The 8,242-nt window shown below is 51.2% G+C and overlaps 1 pseudogene; it reads left to right on the forward strand.

The window, feature by feature from the left end:
* Window positions 1-3,504: 3,504 nt before the first annotated feature.
* On the forward strand, window positions 3,505-4,611 carry LOC102428372 (annotated as a pseudogene).
* Window positions 4,612-8,242: the final 3,631 nt, after the last annotated feature.

The raw sequence follows: 8,242 nt of genomic DNA on the forward strand, positions 1-8,242 counted from the left end.
CATGTTTGATCTCACTGACATGACTAGTTGTTGAGTCGTTCAGTGGCTGAACCCTGGGAGGCAGTGGCTGCTCCCTGGGTGGCAGTGGCTCTTCGGGCTGTGGTTGCTCCTTGGGCGGTTGTGGTAGCAGCGGCTCCTCTGTTGATAGCAGAGCCTCTGGTGGGTGCTGTTCACAGCTGTGGTGGCTCTTCTGGCTGGTGGAGGGAGGCTTCACACACAGCAACTGTTCCCCAGGCAGAGCGTATGGTGAACAGGAGGCTGCTGTTGCTTGAATCTGCTTTCCGTGGAGGGATGCAGGTCTCCGCTGGGCTCTTGTAGTCGCGCTGCTTGCGAGTCGTTGCCTCCGGGTTGGTAGGCGCTGGGTTAGTAGCCGCTCTCTGTATGCCGGTAACCAGTAGCCGCCGAACCTGGGACCTTTTAGTCCGCAGGCCGACGCATGATCCATTGAGCAAAACCGGTTTTTGCCCATTGCTTAGAAATTTTGACACAACGTTGCATTCGAACACACGCGTGCTTTTATATATCTATATACCTACTATTATATAGATGTCACACCTGTGATAGGTAAAAACATGCCTTTTTTGAAAAGCAGCGCCATCTCTTGGACGTAAAAGCAACACACGCTATACTAAATATTTTACGATTCCATTTCAATGTTTCTGTTTACAAATATAAAGTGTAGATAAAATTAACCGCAAATATGCGTGTCGAGCTGCAAAACGATTCATCAGCTGAGATATTCTCACATCAATTGCTAGGAATTGGGAATGGAAAGGTGCCGGTTGATCTGACCTCAGGACGAATTGCATTGCCTCGTCACTTCTGCAATTTAGTGACGTCAAAAGAAGAATTGGTTGAAAAAGTATTTCCCAATATTCAAACTGATTGTAAGAATCACGATTGGCTGAGTGAATGAGCTATTCTTGCGGCCAAGAACAAAGACGTCTACGGACTTAACAATATCTTTCAGTCTAACATTCAAAGTGAGGCAGTCACATACAAATCCGTCGACACTGTTGTGGAAGCAGATGAAGCGGTTAATTATGCAACAGAATTTTTGAATTCACTCGATCTGCCAGGGATGCCACCGCACGCACTGCAATTGAAATTCGGCGTGCCAATTACCATGTTGTGAAATGTCAACCAGCCCAAGCTTTGACAGGCACACAGCTTGCAGTAAAAAAATTAATGAGCAATGTCGTAGAAGCAACAATCTTGACAGGACCTTTCAAAGGTGAAGATGTCCTCATTCCTCACATTCCTATGATTGCAACGGATATGCCATTTCAATTTCAGAGACTGCAATTCCCAATTCGATTGGCGTTTGCAATCACCATCAACAAAGCTCAGGGCCAATCTTTAGAATTGTGCGGTTTAGATCTAGATGCGGATTGCTTCTCACATGGACAATGAGATGTTGCGTGTTCTAGAGTTGGCAAACCAGACAATCTCTATATCTGCACAGACAATGGAACAACACAAAATGTTGCATACCCACAGGCATTGTGAAATTAAGCGTATTAGAAACGTGTGCTTTCTCTTTTCTTACTTTTCCATTTAACCAGACTGAGCCACAGCAATGCGTGCCTGGGTACAGCATATATATATATACTTCCCTTAGCCTGTTTGGTTCAGTCCATTGAGCATTGGCCAGCCTGTGGACCAAAGGATCCCAGGTTCAATTCCAGCCAAGGTCATGGACCTTGATGGCAGGTTCTTTGGGCCCTTGCCCTGGTCTCAGGCAACCAATTGACGTGTTTCTCTCACATTGATATTTCCCTCTGTCTTGCCCTGTCTCCTGGATTAACAGCAACAAATATATATGTGTGTGTGTGTGTGTGTGTGTGTGTGTGTGTATTATTGATTTTAGGAAAGGAGGGAGAAAGGGAAGGAGAGAGAGAGAGGGAGAGAGAGAGAGAGAGAGAGAGAGAGAGAGAGAGAGAGAGAGAGAGAAAGAGAAATACCTATCGGTTGCCTCCAATACATACTCCAGCTGGGAAATGAACCTGAAATCTGGGCATGTGCCCCAACCTGGAAAGGAATCAGTGACCTTTCAATGCATGAGATGATGCTCAACCAACTGAGCCACACCAGCCAGGGCTCTGTTGCTTCCTGTATGTGCCCTGATTGGGGATTGAACCCACAAACAGTGGCATAAGGGAAGACGCTCTCGCCAATGAGCCACCGGTCCAGGGCCAAATTGATTGATTTTGTACATTTCATGGACAAGGCCTCATCCAGATTTACCTCACTTCAAACACACATACTACAGTGTGCTCCCGCTCTGCCCCAACACTTTCTTGTCATTCATATGGTGAGTCACACTAAAATCCACAACCACATGACATTGCACCAATGTTCCCCACACCCACCTGCTTGTTGTCTTTGGGCTTTCTTGTGAATATATATATACATAGGCAGTGGCAGATGTGGTCCATGTTAGCGTTTATTGCCTCTATGGCTTCCTGACTTTGTTGCTTTGTTTGTATGCCTTAGAAATGCCCCGTCCCTATGTTGAAAATAATAGATTTGGGGTGGTGGGTGGTAGTGGAAGGGGGGAACACAAAAGAAAGCCAAAGAGAAAGAAACCGGGGGGGTTTTGTGGGGGAGGAAAATGGTGACAGAAAGAGACTTTATACTTTGGGCGCTGTATTCAGGTGATGTTTTGTTGAGTTGTACACTTGAAAAACTTGTATGTATGTGTGTGTGTGTGTATGTGTGTGTGTGTGTGTATGTGTGTGTGTGTGTGTGTGGTGTGTGTGGTGTGTGTGTGTTTTCTTGGAGTTTCATACCATTAACCTGAGAAACACTCAAACCTGTAAATAATTTCTGTGAGGAGTTTATTTGAACCAGAATGTCGGCTACTGCCGGGAAGCAGAATCTCAAGGAATTAAAAATCTATTCCTTTCAAGGCAGGGAGGAGTCCTTTCCAAGGCCTAGATAACAAAATCCGGGGGCCAGACCAGGGGTGAAGTATAAACTTAAGTCATCACATAGGAGTTTAAAATCACCCAGCCTCTGCATAGATACACAGCACAGCAAAGCCCAAAGTCCACAAGCATGTCTTTGACCTATTTTTATAAATCACCATCCAAGGATGAGACTTGTAAGTGGTTTCAAACACTGTTCTACACTCTTTCCTGCTATTGACCAGTGGGTTTCCATGAAATCCAGTGATGATAGATGAGGGAGGTGGGAGAAAGCAAAGGGGAGGAGGCTGGGGGTTGGTAAGCTGTAAAATGATAGTGAGTGGTCAAAAATTAACATGATAACAGTAGCAATGAGGAAATTTGTAGTCTCTTCCCTGGGACTCTGGGTTGTGCCTCAAGGGCACTGGAAAAAAGGGAAGTGACTATTTACCTCTTGTCATTCACTCGTACAAAGATATGTGACCAGCCCTAACCGGTTTTGCTTATCTGGTGCCCGCCCAGGAACAGCTCTGGTGCTGTGCGGGAAGTGGAGGACCTGCATGCCTCTGCAGGGGCTCGATCCAAGGCCGATTCGGGCCCCACCATGGCCGACAAAATCCACATGTCACTGGATGACATTAGGCTGGACCGGAACCAGCAGGGCGGCCATGGCGGGGCCCGCGGCTGGGGCGGGGGCGGGGGCAAGGACCTAGGTCGGACCGAGGCCCGGCCGCCTCCCAGGGAGGCCGGGGTTGTGGAGCGCAGGCCGCCGCACCATAGCGCAGGGGCGGCGGGCTGTTCCGGAACCGGGCTGCCCTCGGCCGAGGCAGGAACCTGCCGGCGCCCTACAGCAGGCCGAGACAGCTTCCCGACGAGTGGCAACACGACCGCTTCCGCAGGGCCTTCGGCAGGGGCGCCGGCCTGATGACCGGTGGGAAGCTGTTGTTGTCCAACCTGCACTTCGGAGTGTCCGACGCGGACATCCAGCAGCTGTTTGCGGAGTTCGCGCCTCTGAAGCAGGCCGCTGTCCATTACGACTGCTCTGGCCGCAGCCTGGGAACAGCCCACGTGCACTTTGAGCGGAAAGGGAGACGCCCTGGAAGCCAGGGAACAGTACAACGGCATCCCTTTGGATGGCCGTCCCCTCCACATCCAGTTCCTCACCTCGCTGATAGATACGAAGCCCAGGCAGGTACAGAGTGTCAACAGAGGCTGGGTGACTACAAACCGAGGATCTGGAGGCTTTAGTGGCGGCACTCAGGGCCGTGCCCGCAGAGGCAACCAGCGTACAGGCAGGCGCACTGGCCGCCATTCAAAGCGACAGATCTCGGCGGAGGAGCTGGACGCCCAGCTGGACGCTTACAACTCGATGAGGGGCCCCAAGCAGTTGGACGCCAAGCAGGACGCTTACAGTGCGATGAGGGGCACCCAGCAGTTGGAAGCCCAAAAGGGCGCTTACAATGCGATGAGGGACACTAAAAAGTTGGACCCCCAGAAGGACGCTGACAGCTGCATGAGGGACACCGGGGAGTTGGACTCCCAGCTGGACGCTGACAGCGCGATGAGGGACACCCCTGAGTTGGACAACCTACTGAACACTTACAACGCTATGAGGGACACCGAGGATTTAGATGGCCAAATGGATGGCGCGGAGATGAATGCCCTGCTGGACGATTACGATGCGATGATGGACACCAGCTAAAGCACCAGGAAGTCAGTGTGTGGGAGGATGGCCAGGGACCTGTGGCCAATGATGGAGTTGTTTCTTCTGTTTTGAAATAGGATTTAAAACTCATGTAAAGGTTTTTCATTAACTTTTATTTTATTAAATATTTCTGAAAAAGACCTGTTTTGTACCGAGTCATTTTGGGGATACATTTTACTGGTTGCTGTTTTCAACTTGGCCATAATCAACCGAAAGGGCGTAGGAAAACAAACAAACAAACAAACAAACAAACAAAAAAAACTCGTTCCGAGTAGGAGGGCCCTCCCGCGGTGAGCCTTGAAGCCTAGGGCACAGGCCCAGGTGGAGCAGCTGCAGGTGCAGATCTTGGTGGTAGTAGCAAAAATTCAAAGGAGAACTTTGAAGGCTGAAGTGGAAAAGGGTTCCATGTGAACAGCAGTTGAACATGGGTCAGTTGGTCCTGAGAGATGGGCGAGCGCCGTTCCGAAGGGACGGGCGATGGCCTCCGTTGCCCTCAGCCGATCGAAAGGGAGTCGGGTTCAGATCCCCGAATCCGGAGTGGCGGAGACGGGCGCCGCGAGGCGTCCAGTGCGGTAACGCAACCGATCCCGGAGAAGCCGGCGGGAGCCCCGGGGAGAGTTCTCTTTTCTTTGTGAAGGGCAGGGCACCCTGGAATGGGTTCGCCCCGAGAGAGGGACCCGTGCCTCGGAAAGCGTCGCGGTTCCGGCGGCGTCCAGTGAGCTCTCGCTGGTCCTTGAAAATCCGGGGGAGAGGGTGTAAATCCCTCCCCGGGCCGTACCCATATCCGCAGCAGGTCTCCAAGGTGAACAGCCTCTGGCAAGTTGTAACAATGTAGGTAAGGGAAGTCAGCAAGCAGGATCCGGAACTTCGGGATAAGGATTGGCCCTAAGGGCTGAGTTGGTTGTGCTGGGACCTGAAGCAGGGCTAGGCGCGCGCCTTGACTGGACGAGGCGGTGCCGCCCCACCCCAAGCCCGGGCCCGCCTCTGCGGCCCTTCCCCTCTGGAGCCCTGGCCTCCAGCTTTCTCCCCCCCCCCATGTCGCTCTCCCTCGGCTGGGGAGGGGGTCAGGGCGGCGTGTGGGGTTGGGGCGGCGCAGCTTACCTTTGCTCCCTTTTATAGCCCAGGAACGTGGTGGGTGGAGCCAGAGACCCACCAATCAGCCCGCCCCAGAACTGAAGCGTTGTCACCCGTTGGGGGTCAAGTTTAGGGTGGGGGCGCTCATGCCCCAGGCTAGATCCCCCACAGGACACGCCCTTCAGGTGGCATTCACCAAAAGCATCTCAAGGAAAGGTTCTCTTGAACGTGGCTGCGATGCTTGGTGTGCTTGACTGTGGACTCTAGTGCGGGCTCCTCAGAGCCGTGACCTGTGAAGAGTGTGTGTGTGTGTGTGTGTGTGTGGGGGGGGTATTTTATTTTATGTTATTTTATTATTTCTTTGCTCATTTCTCTTCATTCATTGCAATTGACTCTATTTCTCGGCAATGAATGGTTACAAACATCGTTCCCATTTGTGTTTTCTTTTTTATCAGTAGAATTTCTGGATTTTAAGGACTATTTCAGTGCTTATCGTTGCCTGTCACATATCTGCCTGTCCTTTCCATCCATGGCAAATGGATGCCTTCAAGCCTAATGAATTTATTAATAAAAGTTAAAAATGATCTTAACCACGTGCTTCATTTGAAAATTGACATACAACGCTATAGAAGCCCTGTTCACTGTCTCTGCTATCCAGGTTGTCAACTGTCCTTGAACACATCTAGCAGTGATGGTGTGTGGTGTGAGGTAGGGCTTTACCTTCGGCATGGTCTGGTGTGTGTGTGTGTGTGTGTGTGTGTGTGTGTGTGTTTATCTTGGTTTTTCAACCTCCAATGTATGGAGAGGCTGTTCATTTGTCCTAGGTCAAGAATGCCGGTAACCACACACCTGGGCTCCGGTGGGCCCAGGACAATCCACAAGGAAAAAATCTCCTAGGCGCCCGTCACTCAGCAGATATCTTGTTAGCGGACCTTGTGCTCTCTACTGCACCCGTGTGTAGACACAGGAGACACTGGAGAAATAAAAGAAAGGAATTCAAACATAGCACTACAGAGAGCCCTCAACATACCGGACAAGAGAGCAGGAAAATAAAAGAGGAACAGAGGATTCCAAAAAACTCAGAAAGCCATAACATCGCAAGCACACTTAACTGGCCATAATCTATTCAAGATAAATAGATGGGAAGATCCATTTGAAAGACAAACGGAGCCTTTCTGGTGTGGCTCAGTAGGTGAGAGGTCATGTCATGCAATGGAAAGCTGAGGGCTCCATTCTGGGTCAAGAGATTCCTGGTCAAGGTCACATACGTGGTTTCACATACCAGGTTCTATCCTGACTCTGGGCAGGGTGCATGTGGGAGGCAACCAATCCATGTTTCTCTTACATCACTGTTTCCCTCTCTCTCTCTCTCACTCACATTCTCCTGTGATGCCTGGTATTCATTCCTCAAAAGGAGGGGGCAGCAGGGAGCAGTGGCTATGGGAGGGGAGAGACCCGAGACTCAAACACAAGGAACGAAGCAGGCCTTGGAGGTCATGGGAGGCAGAGGCTGAAGTTGAGGTGAATAAAATGTGTATGGTTTTGTATATTAGCTCTGAGACCAGGATGCCAGGGGCCACCAGCAGCTGGTGGAGGCAGGCGAGATGCTCCCCAGAGCCCCCTGATGGGAAGGGGTCCCGGTGGCACCTTGATTTATGACTCCTGGCACATGGACTCTCAGGGAATTCCTCTCTGTTCTTGTAACCCACCTCTTTGGTGGCAGCGGAACATGGCGATTCTAGGAGATGAATAGGATGCCGTCCTTCAGAATTGCCCTTTGACATCTGTTTTTCTAAACCATTGAAGCCAAGGAGGTCAGTTGTACTGTAGGTGTGATCAGAATTTCAGCTGAGCATCAAATATGATCCACAGGCCTGAGCCACCCGGCAAAAAGCCACAATGAATCTCCTAGAGTCGGGTCACTCAGCAGAAATCTCGGTGCCCGACATTGTGCTCCGTGTTTGCGTGTGTGTGTGTGTGTGTGTGTATCCGCGGTCACTCAGGCGAACTGGTGGATTTCCATTGTGGGATGGCATCTGTGAGCATCCCTCTTCTGCCCCCGCCCCGTCCCCCCTCCTGCGCCACACACACACACACACACACACACCTGCCTTCTTGCAGACAGCGACCATGGCTGGAACTTCCCCTAGCCCTGGGGTCTATAAACACCTGGGAGGTCCAGACACCTGGCTCTGTCTTTCCCAGAGAAAGCTGAGGAAGGAGGTGGGGGTGGGGGTGAGGAGGAGGCTTGCATTGGCGCTCCTGGACCAGTAGAGGGCACCACTGGCCCGCTGAATAGATTCCCGGGCTTGGGGTGAGCTTGGGAGATGGGGCAGGTGCGCAAGAAGGCCGCAGGACTCCATCTCCAGGCCTTGCGGAGAGGCATCGCCATTTTCTGGGTTGAAGAGGGGACAATACCTATTTAGACAGGCTCCGGTGGGCCCAGGACAATCCACATGGAAAAAAGCCACAGTAAATCTCTTGGCGCGCGTCACCCAGCAGATATCTTGTTAGCGGACCTTGTGCTCCCGTGTGTGTGTGTGTGTGTGTGTGT

The sequence above is a fragment of the Myotis lucifugus genome, unplaced genomic scaffold (genome assembly GCF_000147115.1).
Source record: "Myotis lucifugus unplaced genomic scaffold, Myoluc2.0 scaffold_2220, whole genome shotgun sequence".
Classification (NCBI taxonomy): Eukaryota; Metazoa; Chordata; class Mammalia; order Chiroptera; family Vespertilionidae; genus Myotis; species Myotis lucifugus.